General features: G+C 45.3%; 1 protein-coding gene across 22 annotated transcripts in view; it reads right to left on the reverse strand.

Annotated features, from left to right (window-relative positions):
* The window catches only part of LDLRAD4 (low density lipoprotein receptor class A domain containing 4), a 434,322-nt gene that overhangs the window by 169,878 nt on the left and 247,223 nt on the right, over positions 1–17,221 (reverse strand). For 4 of the 22 annotated variants that reach the window (XM_019014012.4, XM_055368381.2, XM_055368382.2 and 1 more), the window contains exons 1-2: positions 10,660–10,792; positions 8,706–8,887 (exon numbers count right to left, since the gene is read on the reverse strand). The exons of 15 other annotated variants lie outside the window; for them this stretch is intronic. The gene's annotated coding sequence lies outside the window, so the exon portion shown is untranslated. Of the gene's footprint in view, positions 1–8,705; positions 8,888–10,079; positions 10,452–10,492; positions 10,637–10,659; positions 10,793–17,221 lie in introns of those variants that run through there. 3 more of the 22 variants (XM_055368383.2, XM_055368384.2, XM_055368385.2) reach the window with 3 other exon arrangements.

The following is a 17,221-nucleotide window of genomic DNA, read 5'->3' on the forward strand; positions in this document are numbered from 1 at the left end:
ACCTCTCACGCCCTGCTTCCCTGTCATTTCCTCCAGGAGATCTTTTCTAAGTTGAAGCCTTCTGTCCAAGACACTCCCATAATGATGAATCTAACCATCCGCCCTTCCTAGAGGGGCTCATGGAGAACAGAACGTGGCTGCCCTGCCTGGATCCCTTCAGAGCCTCAGGCCCAGCTCAGGACCCTGCCTAAGAGCAGGCACTTGATAAACGCCTGTTGAATGAATGAATACATGAGCCATGGTGTCCAGCGAGAGAACAATGCTGCCCCTGGAAGAGGTGCGTGCGGTGGGGAGGGGGCGGAGACTGGGGGACAGGAATAGTGACAACAGGGGCCCAGTCTTGGGTGGTGATCACAGCTCGAGGGCCACCAGAAGTCTTCCCAGCAGACAGGGCCATGCACAACCATGTCACAGCACATGTCTAAGAAATCATGTTGCTGACAGCAGTCAGTGTCAAGCCACAGTCAGCGTCTACACGTGGCCCCGCTTCTCAGGCTTTGAACCTGAATCACCCCTTCTGTCCAGAGGAAGCCATCCACAAAGTTGGAGCATCAAGGTGAGAGCTGAGGCACAGGAGAGGGAAGTGTCTGCCTCAAGACTCTGTCCTCTTCCAGACACCTGTCCTGTCCCCGCTTCCCCAGCTAGGCAACCTCTCAAAGCAGGGTGCTCACTCTCAACAGGGCAGAAGAATTTGCCCATCTTCTGATAGGGCAGAAGATGACGGGAGGACAGCCACACATGTTCCAAACTGCTCTCAGCTTCCAGGTCAGGCTCAGCCATTGTGCAGCCCACACTGGCATGTCTGTCTGTCTGGCATGCATGTCTGCCCCACCCCACGTCTGTCCCTAGGACATGTGCGTCCACAGCTCCCACACCAGAGTTCCCAGGAAGACAACGATCAGGCCAGAACGCTGGATTTTTGCTTAGGTCAATGTTATATGTTTCTTAGATGCTGACACACTAGTCAAGGCTCTGGCTGACACGGCTGACAGCCATGATGTGGGTTTTCACTGGGAGTCATGGGTGTCTGTGAGGCTGGATGACCTTCCACTTCCTACTCCAGGTCACTTATTTCTAACATTTGTCATCATGACCCAAATCTAACTTTAAAAGCATTCTTCCACTTAATGAAGCTCCAGTCAGAATTTATGACTTAATTTTTAGAGAAGTTTTAGGTTCACAGCAAAATTGGAGAGGAACATGCAGAGATTTCTCACGTGCTCTCTGCCTCCCACCCCCAACACACGCACAGCCTCCCACATGATCACATCCCACACAGAGTGGCACATCATTACACTTGATGGACCGACACCACCACTCCTTCATCACCCAGAGTCTGTGGCCTTCGTTAGGGTTCACTCTTATACATTCTCACAGGTCTGGACAAATGTATTTTGCCATGATCTACTGCTACAGTACCATACAGAATAGGCTCACGGCCCTAAAAATCCTTTGTGCTCCTCCTAATCGTCCCTCCCTCCCCGCTACCCTGGCAATGATCTTCTTACTATCTCTACAGTTTTGCCTATTCCAGAATGTCACACAGTTGGAATCACACTGTACGTAGCTTTGACTGGCTTCTTTCACTTAGTCACAGGTATTTAAGTTTCCTCCATGTCTTTTCATAGCTTGAAAAGAAAAAGCACATTTCTTTTTAGTGCTGAATAATATTTCATTGTCTGGATGTACCAGTTTAGTTATCCATTCTCCTACTGAAGGACATCTGGGTTGCTTCCAAGATTTAGCCACGATGAATAAAGCTGCTATAAACTTCCATGTGAAGGTTTCTGTGTGGACATAATGTTTCAACTCCTCTGTGTAAATACCAAGGAGCACAATTGTTGGATCATATGGTAAGATTATGCTGAGTTTTGAAAGAAACCGTCAAGCTGTTTCCAATGTGGCTGCCCCCAGCCATAGATGAGAGTTCCGGTGGCTCCACATCCTCCCCAGCATTTGGTGTTGTCAGTATTCTGGATTGGGGCCATTCTAAGAGGTATACAGTGGGATCTCATTATTTAATTTGCATTTCCCTGATAACATATGGTGTGGAGCATCTTTTCATATGCTTATTTTCCATCTGCATATTTTCTTTGGTGAGGTGTCTATTAAAATTTTTGGCCAATTTTTTAATCAGGTTTTTTTCTTTTTTCTTACTGTTGAGTTTTAAGAGTTCTTCGTATAGTTTGGTCCATTATCAGATTGTCTCTGTAAATATTTTCCTCTAGTCTGTGGCTTTTCTTTTCTTTTCTTTCTTTTTTTAGATGGAGTCTCACTCTGTTGCCCAGGCTGGAGTGCCATGGTGCAATCTCAGCTTGCTGCAGCCTCCGCCTCCCGGGTTCAAGCGATTCTCCTGCCTCAGCCTCCCAAGTAGCTGGGATTACAGGCACCCACCACCATGTCCAGCTAATTTTTGTATTTTTAGTAGAGATGGGGTTATGCCATGTTGGCCAGGCTGGTCTCCAACCCCTGACAACAGGTGATTCGCCTGTCTTGGCCTCCCAAAGTGCTGGGATTACAGATGTCAGCCACTGCACCCAGCCCTCTTTTCAATGACTTAAAAGTGTCTTTCACAGGGCAGAAATGTTTAATTTTAATGAAGTGCAGCTTCTCAATTATTTTTTTCATGCCCCATGCCTTTTGTATTATATCTAAAACATCACCATCAAACCTGAGGTCATCTAGATTTTCTCCTATGTTATCTTCTAGGAGTTTTATGTCTCATATTTAAGCCTGTGATCTATTTTGAATTAATTTTTGTGAAAACTGTAAGGTCTATGTTTAGATTCAATTTTTTGTGTGTGCATGTGGAGAGCCAGCTGTTTCAGTACCATTTGTTGAAAAGATAATCTTGCCTCCACCGTATTACCTTTACTTCTTTGTCAAGATTCGTAGGCCATATTTTTATGTGGATCTGCTTCTGGGCTGTCTGCTCTGTCGACTGATCCATCTGTCTGTTCTTTTGCCAACCTATCTTGATGCCTGTAGCTTTATGGTAAGTCTTTAAGGCAGGCAGCGTCATTTCTCCTCCTTTGCTCTTGCCCTTCAGTACTGTGTTGGCTACTCCAGGCAGTCTCCCTTTCCATATAAACTTTAGAATCAGTTTGTCCGTATCCAAAAAACAACTCACTGGGATTTTTATGAGGAGTGCATTGAATCCATTTATGAATTTGGGAAGAACCGGCATCTTGACTATATTAAGTCTTCCTATCCATGAACTTGGAATATTTCTCCTTTGACTTCTTTGACTTCTTTGATCAGTTTTGTCGTTTTCCTCATATAAATCTCATGCGTATTTTGTTAGATTTACCTAAGTATTTAATTTTTTGCATGCTATTATAAATGGTTTTGTGCTTTAAATTTCAAATTCCACTTGTTTATTGTTGATATATAGGAAAAAAGCAATGTGAAGCCAAGCAAGGATTTTAGGCAAAGAACAGACACAGCTGAATTTTGTTTTCAAACTAGAACCCAGTTGATGTTCAGAATGGATTAAAGGAGAATAGATGCTTGGGATAACGGGAAAATACCAACTGTTAATCCTGACCTTCTAGGGCAGCACACCAACACTTGGATGTGTATATTCATCACCTGGCAATTCCGTTACAGTAGAAGATATGCTACAGCAGGCCTGGGTGGAATCCAAGAGTCAGCATGTCCAACAAGCCCCAGGTGATGCCAATGCTGCAGGCTCTCAGACAACCCTGAGTCAAGAGGGTCTAGGGGAAAGCAGATGAGGCTCTGAGCTCAGGCAGAGACCATGAGGAGGGGAGGACGGACTATGTTCCAGAGAAAATACACTGTCTTGCCACTCTTGTCTTTCTCCCTCACTGTATCAGAAGTAGGTCCGAAGCAGGAAGGAGGGGGATGAAGGAGTCAGTGGGAGCAGATGAGTAAAAAGCACCTGCCTTAGGTATCCTTCGTTGATCTGAGATGCATTATCCGAGCCCGGGACCACGGAAAAGCCGCCAGTTTCCCCTAACCAGTGAGATGCGCCTGGTGGATTTTTCCTGCAGCTCTGGCCCTTGACTACACCAACTTGAGGGATGCCCTTGACTGCCTGTCAGCAGGGCCTGCATCAGACGCCTCTTCTGCACCCCCTTTCTCCTTCCAAAATGCGAACATGGCTCATCAAAAGGAGCGAGAGGTGCGGGGTCACATAAGCACTTAGATATCCCCTGGGCTCACTTCTTTGCTCTCCAAACTGTAGTTTTCTCAGCTATGAAAAGAGGGGCTTGGTCTAGAAAACACCTCTAATTGCCTTTCCATAATCCCATGACCTGAGCTCTCCCCTCAGCCTTTGAAAGCCTCCTCTTTGTTTCCAAAGATCAACATCCAAGCCATGCTGCCTGCACAGAGTCAGGTTTTCTCCTCTTGGGCTTCTGCCAGTACTGAAGAGAAATGCATGACAAGTATCCCGCCTGATAGAGGCAGGTGGGAGGGCTCTTCTAGAAGCATTCTGCTACTGTTTCTCATGGGTCATGGAGGCAGCTGGGTGGCCACAGAGGACCTGCTGCTGGATGCTTTCTCAGGTGAGCGTGCATTTCCCACCTCACGGACCTCCTTCCTTGTTCTTCTGACCATGGTTCCATCAACAAACGCCCATGCCCAGGAAGGTCGGGGCCCCAGCTTTTCTTAGGCCAAGGAGCAGAAGTCTAACACCACAGCTGTCTTGCTAGAAGATAAAGTGAGGCCTAAAAGAAGGACCCCTCTGGGGAAAATTAGGGCCCAATCCTCCTGGTATTCCTTGTTTCATTCTTTACCACAGAAAAATTCCACCAAAATTACTAATATTCATTACCATGAGTTCAGTCTCCTACAAAGCCTAGTCCATTGTGAGGTCAAATTCAAACATGTTTGTATAAACGGATCTTAGTGAGTTTTCTTGAGACATCAAAAAGGATAAGAAAAATATAATTAGAGAACTTTTTCAGATAAAAGGCATAGTCCATTCCAATTTAAATATTATCCATGTCACTCCATTCCTTTGTCCAAAAATATAAGCTGAAGCAAATATCTGCTGGAGACCACATCTAGGGGCAGGAACAGTCCTCACCAGGCACCAAGCAGGTCCCACAGTGAGTGAAGTGGGCTGTGAGCAAACAACATCATGGGCCTCAAGATCCTGCAGAGGCTCTTGGCCTCTGTGTGGAGGAGACAGAGAGGGCCTAGGGACAGGGGACACGTGGCCCACCTGCTACTGCATCTTCCCATTTTTTGCAAGAAATATGACCGGATTTTTTTTTTGAGACAGGGTCTTGCTCTGTTGCCCAGGCTGGAGTACAGTGGTATAATCATAGCTCACTGCCGCCTAGATCTCCTGGGCTCAAGGGATCCTCCCACCTCAGCCTCCTGAGCAGCTGGAACTACAGGTGCACACCACCATGCCAGGCTAATTCTTAATTTTTTTTAGAGGTGGGGTCTTGCTACATTGCCCAGGCTGGTCTCAAACTCCTGGACTCAAGCGATCCTCCTGCCTCAGCCTCCCAAAGTGCTGGGATTATAGATGTGAGCCACCGGACAAGGCTGGATTTTTAACATGAAGTCTCCTAATTTAGTCTTAATGTTGGCAATTTATTTATAATTTTTAAACACTGAGGACTTCATTTTTAAAACAGTGAGGTGTACACACCAAGTTAAACATGCATCTGGACCAGATGTGACCCCTGAACATGACTTTGCCACCTCTCACCCACAAAGCAGAGCCCCTTCCATAAGGAAGCCACAGGCACTTAAGGCATCCATGTGCCAACATACCGAGTTTTAAATCTGTTACAGATTTACAGACCCTTCAGTCTGGTCCCCCCGGATTAATCCAAACTATATCTCAGATTCCCCTGACAAACACCCCATTCTAATGAGGCTGACCTCCTGTTCCCCTGACAAACACCCTGTTCCAATGAGGCCGATCTCCTGGGCACCTGTGATCAGACCATTTCCATCTCCTCCTCCATCCCTTTGCTCAAATTCTTTCGTTCCTCTGCAATGTCCTTTCTTCTTCCTTAGAGTCAGAAGCACAGTCATACCCCACCTTTCTACACCATTGTCCTTGACTCCTTTGATGACTGTGTCTATTATTATTTGCACCACACAGTTTAGCATGGAGTCATGCACGGCTCCTTATTGTGAGCTAGCTGTTTCATATGTACTCCTGATGAGGCTGTGAATTCTGGAGGGAAGAGGCCAGGTCTTGTTGGCTGTTCACAAGATTTCTTGTGTTTTAGGGTAATGGGAGTCCGTGTGCACCATAAGCTACAAAGACACCCAGGACATTGGCCACAAAACACACTGCATTAATTGATACAAAACAGAACAGCCAGGCAGGGCCCAGTGGCTCATGCCGGTAATCCCAGCACTTTAGGAGGCTGAGGCAGGAGGACTGCTTAAGACCAGCCTGGCCAACATAGCAAGAACCTGTCTTTACAAAAAAAAAAAAAAAAAATCAGCCGGGTGTGGTGGCGAGCACCAGAGTCCCAGCTACTCTGGAGGCTGAGCCACAAGGATTCCTGGAGCCTAGGAGATCAAAGCTGCAGTGAACCAGCCTCAAGCTCCTGGGCTCCAGGGATCCTGTTGTCTCCAGGCCACAGAGTGAGACATCTCTTAAAACAAAACAAAAAACAGAGCCACCACTGTGAATCTGGCATTCCTCATAATGGGAGAAAGAATTGTTTAACCTAAGTGAAAAAGATCTAGTGAAGAAAGTGCCAAGCACAGACTGAAAACAGCAAACTTAACGTTTGCACCCTTGAGGCTCCTGTCTGCTCCACTTCTCTCTGGAGTCAAGTCAACACTGGACGTGACTAAGGCTTCTTTGGGTGCTTCCCAGCAATCAAGAGGAGCCACCCCAGACCCAGGGCAAGCACCCTCAGGCCCCAAACTGGCTCCTGGGAACCCATGGCATTTGTCTATGACCCATAAACCATCTTAACCCCAGATAAGCAGGACTCAGCTCATGCTAAACCATGAGGAATCCTCCACCAACCCCAGCACCTGTAGCCCCTGGGCCGCACATTTCCTGGGTCAGCCTGAGTCCTCTCTAACTGCCACCCAAAAACCCCGAGTCAGACATAGCCATCCTAACCTCGGGAGACAAAGACCTTTTTGTTGTTTGTTGTTGTTGTCTTTGAGACAAGGTGCCAGGTGGGTGTGGGGTAGAATCAACTCTACTTCTGGAGTCTCCAGACACTCTCATGATCTGCACCTGTGGCCCCTCTCCCTCTGGCCAGGCACTGGCTTCACTTCCATCCCAGTTCCTCTGCTCCCCTGCAGACCATCCTCTGGGTCCAGGAGGAAGGGAGCAAGACCCACCTGGCCCCGAAGTCCTCGCTGGGGTATCAGGACCGCTGCACTGGCCACACCATCACTTTCTGTCCTGCATGGAGGGAGCAATGGCTTGGATCTGCACCCAGTGGGCTGGAAGCTGCTTCCCAATGTTGCTTCCATTTGAATCTGACACGTGTCTAACTCCTGAGGTTGGGATGGATATGTCTGACTCAGGGTTTTTGCAGGCTGACCTAGGAAATGTGCAGCCCAAGGGCTGCAGGGGCTGGGCTGGTTGAGGATTCCTCATGGCTTAGCGGCTGTATTAGTCTGTTCTTACACTGCTATCAAAAATACCTGAGACTGGGTAATTTATATTAAAAAAGAGGTTTAACTGGTTCACAGTTCTGCAGGGGCCTGTACAGGAAGCATAGTGGCTTCTGCCTCTGGGGAAGCCTCAGGAAGCTTCCAATCACGGCGAAGGCAAAGGCGGAGCAGGCACATCTTAATGGCTAATGCAGGAGAAAGAGAGCACGAGGCGGGTTCTGCACACTTTCAAACAACCGAACCTCATGAGAACTCACTACCACGACAACAGCACCAAACAGATGGTGCTAAGTCATTCACAAGAAACCACCCCCATGGTCTAACCACCTCCTACCAGACTCCACTTTCAATGCTGAGGATTACAATTCAGCAACAGATCTGGTGGGACACAGAGCCAAACCACATCAGCAAGAGCATGGGTCCTATTTGTCTGGAGTTAAGGTGGTTCCTGGATCAGAGACAAATGCCACAGGCTCTCAGGAACTTCACTTTGGGGCCTGAGGTTGCGTCTCTCAAAAAGAAAGTGTTTGAATTTGGATCTGGTGTATAAGCCCTGCCCCTGTATAATATGTATATTATAAATATATATAACATGTAAATGTTATATATGTATATTATAAATATATATAACATGTAAATATATATATATATATTTAGAGATGGGATCTTACTGTGCTGCCCAGACTGGAGTGTAGTGACACAATCATAGCTCAGTGCAGCCTCCAACTGGGCTCAAGCAAGCCTCCCACCTCAGCCTCCTGAGTAGCTGGGACTACTACAGATGCATCACTACACCCAGCTAATTTTTACTTTTTGTAGAGACTCAAACTCCTGGCCTTAAGCTATCATCCTGCCTCAGCTTCCCAAAGTGCTGGGATTACAGGCATGAGCCACAGTGCCCAGCCCCCACTAGGTTTTTGAATCTGTCTGGCTGTGATATGATTTTCATGCAGAAACACCTAGACTATGGGATAAATGCCTACAATAAACAACTAGAGAAGCTGGAGATGGGATGAAGAATCCAGGCCACATGCTCTTTCTTTCCCTCGTGGGATTTTTGCCTGGGCAAGAAGAAGACACATTTTTAATGTCTCTGTTTTGAAATGAACATAACTCACCTGATGTATGATCTTTAGGTTATAATTAGGTTTGCTTTTTCTGTGAACTATATTCTGCCTTCAAATGCTTCAATCCATCTGATGTGCTGGCAGGCGGGGGCGGGGGGTTCTCAGTGTATTCCCATAAAGTATTTTCATTTCAGTTGAGAAGATTAATTAATGTTGACTTCTACAAACAAATGCTGTTCAAAGAATGATAATGACATACTGAGATGATGAGTAAAGAATTAACACTATCTTCTAACGTTTGCAAAAGACAGACGTAAACACTACCACAAAATGTTCTCTACACATTACTCAAGAAAAAGAGGTACGTGTTTGCTCAGATGTGCTCCCTGCTAACTATGAAACCTGTCCCTTTCTACCCAGTGAAAACAAACAAGGAGTATGTTTGTGAAGCAAGATTATTCATGAGAATAGAACATTCTGCAGTGTATTAACCAGGGACCTCTGTGATGTGTAAATGAAATCATTTTATTGCACTTGACCTTAAACTGTCTCTCCGTAACCTTTCTGCCAACATTAAGGCCAAGTAGGTGCAAATTAAGGTAAGAAGACAGAGTGGATGGGAGTGGGCGGGTGAACAGGACAGAGGAGCCCGCCAGGTGGATTTCTCATTGGCTGAGAGGACGCCCAAACCCTCAGACCTGGCACCCAGCCTGGACAGGGTCAGGATCCTGCAGGCTCCACGGAGCAGCCCCTTTGTTTGTATTCTAATGTGTTTTGCAGCACAGAACAGAAGCTGCACTGTTATGCTGGAACATTTCATGAACCTCAAGTCTTTTATCTGAAATCGAAGCTTAAATGACTTCTTTTATCTGCTGGCTCATGGGCCAGCCCCGTCCAGTGGCTGAATGAAAAGGAGGAAGGCCAGTGCTGTCCCATTTGCAGGCTTCAATGAGCTCGACAGCCCTGGGATCTCAGAGGGCAGAGAGCTGATCTGGTTGCAGGGACTTCAAAGACAACAGGCGCAGGAGCCCACACTGCCTCAGACTGGCCGTGGCCAAGCCCCGGCTGGATGGCACAATGCGAGGCCTTCCCTGACGGCCAGGCCCGTCCACCCTCGGTCTGGGGAGGGGGTTGGCTGGGAGGTGGGCAGCGTCTTCCAGTGGTGAAGATGAATTCACCCAAACAAAACCCTTCTGCCTACAATTAAGAGTGCAGTTTCTCTGCACAGAAGGTGGAAATCGTGTTTTTATGACCAGAGCTTCCTTCTTCCCATGACTTCCCCTTATAAGATTGTGTCTTCTCTGGGAACAATTAGATATTAAGTATGCGGTAAATGCTTTTTATAGTGCCAAAGATTCTATATATGCCTGAAAGAAAATAAAATAAAATGAACAACACTGTTCTTCAAGAAAAATGGAGTCTCACTGGTGAGCAATTCTTATGAAACAGGAGAATTTGGCTTGGCAGAAGCCACGGGGCCATCCCAGGTACCACTGTGAGCTGCTCCATCCTGCCTCCGGCACCTCCTCTTCACCCGGCACCTCCTTGTGCCATCCCGAGGCCGTCATCCCTCCATCCTCCCCAGCTCCACGGAGCCCTCCAGTGCTCCAGGCCACTGACTCTCCGAGTGGGTCCCTGAACCAGCAGCATCAGCATTACTCTCTGCAAACTTGTCAGAAATGCAAATTCTCAGAACATCCCAGACCTTCTGAATCTCAGGACAGTGACCGGATGTACAAGAGTTGGAGAACCAGTGCCTGGGCCTTTTCTTCCCCTCTTCTCTCCATTACGAAAGAAAAACAATGCTACATCCCTTCCAGTGGGGAGCCCATGCGCACCGTGACACGCTGTGCTGTGTGCATTCCACCTCCACTTCTGCTCAGTGTCCCGACACAGCAGACAGTGAGAGCAGCAGGACAGGGCAAAGGTACAGCCAGTGCTCACGCTGCTGTGATCTACACACAGCCTCACCCAGACCCAGCGCATGGGTCTAACTCTCACGTACCTATTCAGACATAGTCTCACGGAGGGCCAGGCAGCCTTGGGGCCCAATCACAACAAGCCAGTTAGAAAGGCCACGGAGTACAACAATCACTGGTTAATGATGTCATAACACTTTGAGTGCTGCCTACTAATTATGACATCATTAACAATCTCCAGCACTTTGCAAAGAGATCCCCAAGTTTGCTCTTTCACCCACAGTAAAGACACTCCCACACTTTGTCTACAAACGAGCTTCTTTTCACCAGGGCAGCCTGGGCGTGGAGAGGTGAATGCAGCTGCAGTGGCCGGTGGAGAGGGAGAGGGCGGTTACCAGGGCCACAAAGACCCCTGTTAGGCACACGTCCTAACAGGGGTCTTTGTGGGCACTCTGCTTGCCCAAGACACTGGGGAGAAGTGGAAGTTGAGAGCAGGGCAGCGCATGGGGAGTGAGGTCAGTGCTGTGTGTGGCTGAGGAGGGTGGCTGGGATCTGGGGAAGCAGAACTGACCCCAGCAGACACCCTTGCACCCTCATCCAGGCCCATACCAGAGCAGGAAGGCGGGAGTGCCATGACCAGAGGGCCAGCGATCCACTTCCCACAACACATCCCAGCATGTGCCTCTGATTGACAGTGACTGACTCACTAACTCAATCAAGAAACATGCCTAGAGCTCATACTAGATGCCAGACAGGGGCAGGGTGACTTCCTACACATCTCACAGGGCTCAGGGCTCCAGGACATTGGCTATTTTGCTGTGGCAGACATGAATTACGTGCCGCAAGGATGGTGGCCAAGCGCTGGGTTGGTGAGGTGCCGGCGGAAGGATAAGAATCCACATCTTAACCTGACAGTATGATTTTCTAACCATCCTTATACACACTTCCAAAGTGCTGAAAACTTTATTTCCTCATGAAACACAACCATTCATGAGAGATTAAACTTGCAGGTGAGAAAATACGCAGGAAACACTTATTTCTCTATGAAAATATGAGTCTGAAGAAAGTCAAGAGACTCTACAAGCATTTCTGCAGCCCTCTATTGGAGATTTGCAAAGGTCTGCATGTGCACCCCTTTGGACGTCAAGGGCTTACTGAATACCATTTCCACACGGTCTATAGCTATGTCAGAGGGCAACTGTTCCATCATTATTTCTGATCCACAGACCTGTTAGATGTTAGTCTGGAGAAGGAGAAATAAAACTCAATGTTGTTAATTGCACTCCAAATAGTCCCACGATTTTTTCTAACTTTTTATTGTAGTAAAATATATATAACAAATGTTGCCACTTTAATCATTATTAGATTTATTTTTAGAGATGGAGTCTCACTATGTTGCCCAGGCCAGCCTCCAAATCCCTGGCTCAAAGAATCCTCCCTCTTCAGCCTCCCAGTAACTGAGACACAATTCAGTGGTGTTACTAACATTTGCACTGTTGTGCAACTGTCACCACCATCCATTTCCAAATCTCTTCCCTGAACACAAAACTCTGTAACCATCAAGCAGTAAAGTCTCAATTCTTCCCTCCCCCAAGCTCCTGGTAACCTCTAATCCACTTCCTGTCTCTCTGAGCTTGTGTATGCTAGATATTTCATATAAGCAGTATCATATATTTGTCATATCTTATATTTTAGTCACTGGCTTATTCCACTTAGCATAATGTTTTCCAAGGTTCATCCAAACGTCATTCCTTTTTATGGCTGAGTAATATTTCATCACGTGGATATACCACATTTTTTATCTCTTCATCAGTTGATAGACTTGTAAGTTATTTCCACCCTCTGGCCATTGTGAATAATGCTGTAATGAACAGTGGGTACAAATATCTGTTCCAGTCCTTGTTTTCAATTATTTTGGTTGTACACCTGGGAGTGGAATTGTTGCATCATATGGTAATTGTATGTTTAACTTGTAGAGAAACCATCAAACTGTTTTCCATAGTAGCTGCATCGTTGTAAACTCCTATCAGTAATAAAAAGGGGTTCCAATTTCTCCACATCTTTGCCAATGCTTGTTATTTTCTGATTTTTAAAATCATAACCCCTCTTGTAGGTGTGAAGTGGTATCTCATTGTGGTTTTGATTTTCCTTTCTCAAATAACTAAGAATACTTGGTATGTTTTCATTTGTTTATTGGTCATTGCATATCTTCTTTGGAGAAATGTCTATTTAAGCCCTTTGCCCATTTTTGTGTTTGGTTATTTGTCCTTTTGTTGTTGAGTTTTTTAGTAGTTCTTTTTTTTTATTATTATACTTTAAGTTTTAGGGTACATGTCCACAATGTGCAGGTTAGTTACATATGTATACATGTGCCACGTTGTTGTGCTGCACCCATTAACTCATCATTTAACATTAGGTATATCTCCTAATGCTATCCCTCTCCCCTCCCCCCACCCCACGACAGGCCCCGGTGTGTGATGTTCCCCTTCCTGTGTCCATGTCTTCTCATTATTCAATTCCCACCTATGAGTGAGAACATGCAGTGTTTGGTTTTTTGTCCTTGCAATAGTTTGCTGAGAATGATGGTTTCCAGCTTCATCCATGTCCCTACAAAGGACATGAACTCATCATTTTTTATGGCTGCATAGTATTCCATGGTGTATATGTGCCACATTTTCTTAATCCAGTCTATCGTTGTTGGACATTTGGGTTGGTTCTAAGTCTTTGCTATTGTGAATAGTGCCGCAATAAACATACGTGTGCATGTGTCTTTATAGCAGCATGATTTATAGTCCTTTGGGTATTTACCCAGTAATGGGATGGCTGGGTCAAATGGTATTTCTAGTTCTAGATCCCTGAGGAATCGCCACACTGACTTCCACAATGGTTGAACTAGTTTACAGTCCCACCAACAGTGTAAAAGTGTTCCTATTTCTCCACATCCTCTCCAGCACCTGTTGTTTCCTGACTTTTTAATGATCACCATTCTGACTGGTGTGGGATGGTATCTCATTGGGGTTTTGATTTGCAGTCCTTTATATATTCTGAATAATAAGCCCTCATCAGATAAATGACTTGCAAATATTTTCTCCCATTTTGTAGGATGTCTTTTTACTCTCTTAATAATGTCTTTGGATGCACACAAGTCTTTCATTTTGATAAAGTCAAATTTATCTGTTTTTTTTCTTCTTTTGTTGTTTATACTTTGGGTGTTATAGCTAAGAATCCACTGCCATATCCAACATCATGGAAACTTACCCCTATGTTTTCTCCTAAGAATTTTATGCTGTTGGCTCTTAAATGTAAGTCGTTGATACATTTCAAGCTAATTTTTGTATCTGATATGAGATAGGGTCCAACTCCCTTCTTTTCATGCAGAAACCCAGTTGCCCCAGCATCATTTGTTGAAAAGACTATTCTTTCTCATTAAATGGACTTGGAGCCCTTATCAAAAATCATCCAATCATCCGGCCATAGCTGTGTGGATGTCCAGACTCTCCGTTCTCTTCACAGGTCTATGCATCTATCCTGAAGTCCACACCACACCGTGTTGATTACAGCACTTTTGTAAATTTTGAAACTGGGAAGTGTGAGTCCTCTGACTTTGTTCTTTCTCAAGACTGTGTTGGCTGTAAGGTGTGCCTTGAAATTCTATATGAATCTTAAGATCAGCTTTTGCAAAAGTGAAAGGCTGTTAGAATTTTGATAGGGATTGTATTGCATCTGTAGACGGCTTTAGGTAGTATTTATGTGTTAGCTATACTAAGTCTTCTTACGCATGAATATGGAATGTCTTTCCATTTAATTAGGTGTTCTTTAATTTCTTTCAGCAATATTTTGTATTGTTTTCAGTGTACAAATCTTTCTTCCTGGGTTAAATGTACTTCTAGGTATTTTATTCTTTTAGAGCTAATTTAAAGGAAATGACTTTGTTAATTTCCTTTTCAGATTGTTCATGGCACATGTATAGAAACACTTGATTTTTGCATGTTGATCTTGTTCCCAGCAATTCTGCTGAATTCATCTATTAGTTCTAGTAGCTTTCTTGTGGCATCTCGGAGATATTCTATACATAAGATCATGTCATTTTTTGAACAGGGATAGTTTTCATTCTTTTCTTTGCAATTGGATGCCTTTTATTTCTTTTTCTTGTCTAGTTGCTCTGGCTAGAACCTGGAGTACAATGTTGAACAGCATTGGTAAAAGTGGGTATCCTCTCTTGTTCCTTGTCTTAGGGGTTAAAGCTTTCACCACTGAGTATGGTGTTAGTAGGTTTCTCATAAATACCCTGCTATAGACTGAATGTTTGTGCCCCACTACAACTCACATGTTGAAACCTAATTCCCAATGTGAGGATATTAGGAAGTGGAGCCTTCAGGAGGTGATTAGGTCATGAGGGCAGAGCCCTCATAAATGGGATTAGTGTCCTTATAAAAGAGATCCCAGAGAGCTGGCTGGCCCCTTCCACCATGTGAAGATATAACAAGAATGTTCCATCTATGAACCAGGAAACAGGCCCCCACCAGACACAGAATCTGGTGGTGCCCCGATCTCAGACTTCCGACCTCCAGAACAATGAGAAATAAACCTCTGTTGTTTACAGGCCACCTCATATATGGTATTTTGTTAGAGGCACCCAGCTGGACGAGGACATGCCTTTTATCTTGTTGAAGAAGTTCCTTCTATTTCTAGGTTTTTGTGTGTTTTTATAATCAAAGAAGGTTAAGAGTTTGTCAAATGCCTTTTCTGTGTCTATTGAGAAGATCTCATTTTTTTCTTTCATTCTATAAATGTGGTATATTATATTGTTTGATTTTCCTTTTTTTTTTTTTTTTGGTGAAACAAGGTCTCACTCTGTGACCCAGGCTGGAGTGCACTGGCATGATCACAGCTCACTGCAGCCTCAACCTCTTAGGCTCAGGTGATCCTCCCACACCTCAGCCTCCCAAGTAGCTGGGACCAAAGGGACCCGCCACCACGCCCGGCTAATTTTGTATTTTTTGTAGAAACAGGCTTTTGCCATGTTGCCCAGGCTAGTCTTGAACTCCTGGGTTCAAGTGATCTGCCCACCTCAGCCTCCCAAAGTGCTGGGATTACAGGCCTGAGCCACCGTGCCCAGGCCTGATTTTCTTATGTTGAACAATTCCATTATCCCTGAAAGAGACAACTAATTGCAAACTATGTGTTACTATATGAAAATTATGCTCGGAGCACCATTTTAAAGATTACTTCATTATTTCATTCAAGATATATTTATTTTGCACCCAGGCATTATTTTGAGCACTGAAGGCTGGACTAAACAGTTATCTCTGCCCTCCTGGAGTAACACTCTGAGAGGAGAGACAGGTAGTAAGTGAGACAGGTAAAATATATAGCTAGTGATAAGGAAAATAATATGGCAAAAAAGGGGGAGAGAGTATGAAGAGGCTGAGATTCTAGACAGAGAGGCCTAACTTACAGCATTACGGTTTATACACGTGTCCACAACTCAGCATTGCTTTCAAAATAGGAACACTTTTAGTAAAGAGGAAGAAATTGCCTAAACAGACTCAGTGTCTTTCCCATAACAATCATCTGCCAAGCCGCAGGCCTAACCAGGAAATCCCATTTCCTTTTGGCGTTGTGTCCTCCACCAACAGATACAACCCTGATGCCAAATGTTGTATGGTTTGTAGGTGTTGTGAGCCAATGAGGGCATGCCCAGGGCCAAAGGCTGCCCTTTGGAATGAGGGCAAGGTTGTAGACTCCATCAAACAACAAATGCATCCTCCTCCAAAATCAAATGCTCAACACATGCAGCCTTTCGCATGCCTATCTCCCCTTTACTCATTTTCATGGCTGAAAATAATCAGGATGGGCATTTGTCCATAACTCCTACAGGTTAATTTCCTGACATGATATGAGCCTTTAAGAAGTTATAAAGGGTTACATCATCTTTCCATTTCTGACACCAATATACTAACAGAACTTGAACACAGCCATCTGACCTTCAGAATCAATGAAATACGCAGCCTGAGAATAAAGAGAGGGTGTGCTGTTTGGTAACCTGACTTCAACACCTAAGCAACCACTAAGTGTGCCTGAGCCGATGCACAGAAATAAAAGGAAAATAAAGTCAGATTTTAAAAGCCAGATGTTATGCAGGTTAAACACAACCTCATTTAAATTCCGAAATCACAAGATACTTATTAACAGCGATGGAGCCGTGAACAGAGCACTCCCTGGAGAGGCCCCCGTTTAGCTCTGCGGCCTTGCGCCATCGTTTCCGGTGGGCAGCACCCCTCTTGGCTCGCTCCCTTCCTCCCAGCTCCCGCCACAGCAGACAGGAAGCACTGTGTGAGCAACAGGAAACCTGCACTTCCTTGTCTTGTGCACCGGCCAACCAATTAGCATGTCACCATGAGGGGCAGATGCACATGAATATGGAGCATGGAGCCTCATTTTTCTGTTCAGTCTGTCAAGCCATGAATTCACTCATCCCATTTTGTCCTAAAACCTTGGGGTGGGGGTGGGGGTGGGGGCTGAAGGGAAGGAGGGTTTCAAAAGCCCCATCTACAGCGATGTGAAAAAAAAAAAAAAAAAAAAGTCAGGCTCTGTCAGCCCTAAAGGGCATTTCTAAGAGCAATGGCACCATCTTTCCACATTCAG

This window comes from Gorilla gorilla, chromosome 17, assembly GCF_029281585.2.
Source record: "Gorilla gorilla gorilla isolate KB3781 chromosome 17, NHGRI_mGorGor1-v2.1_pri, whole genome shotgun sequence".
NCBI classification, from domain to species: domain Eukaryota; kingdom Metazoa; phylum Chordata; class Mammalia; order Primates; family Hominidae; genus Gorilla; species Gorilla gorilla.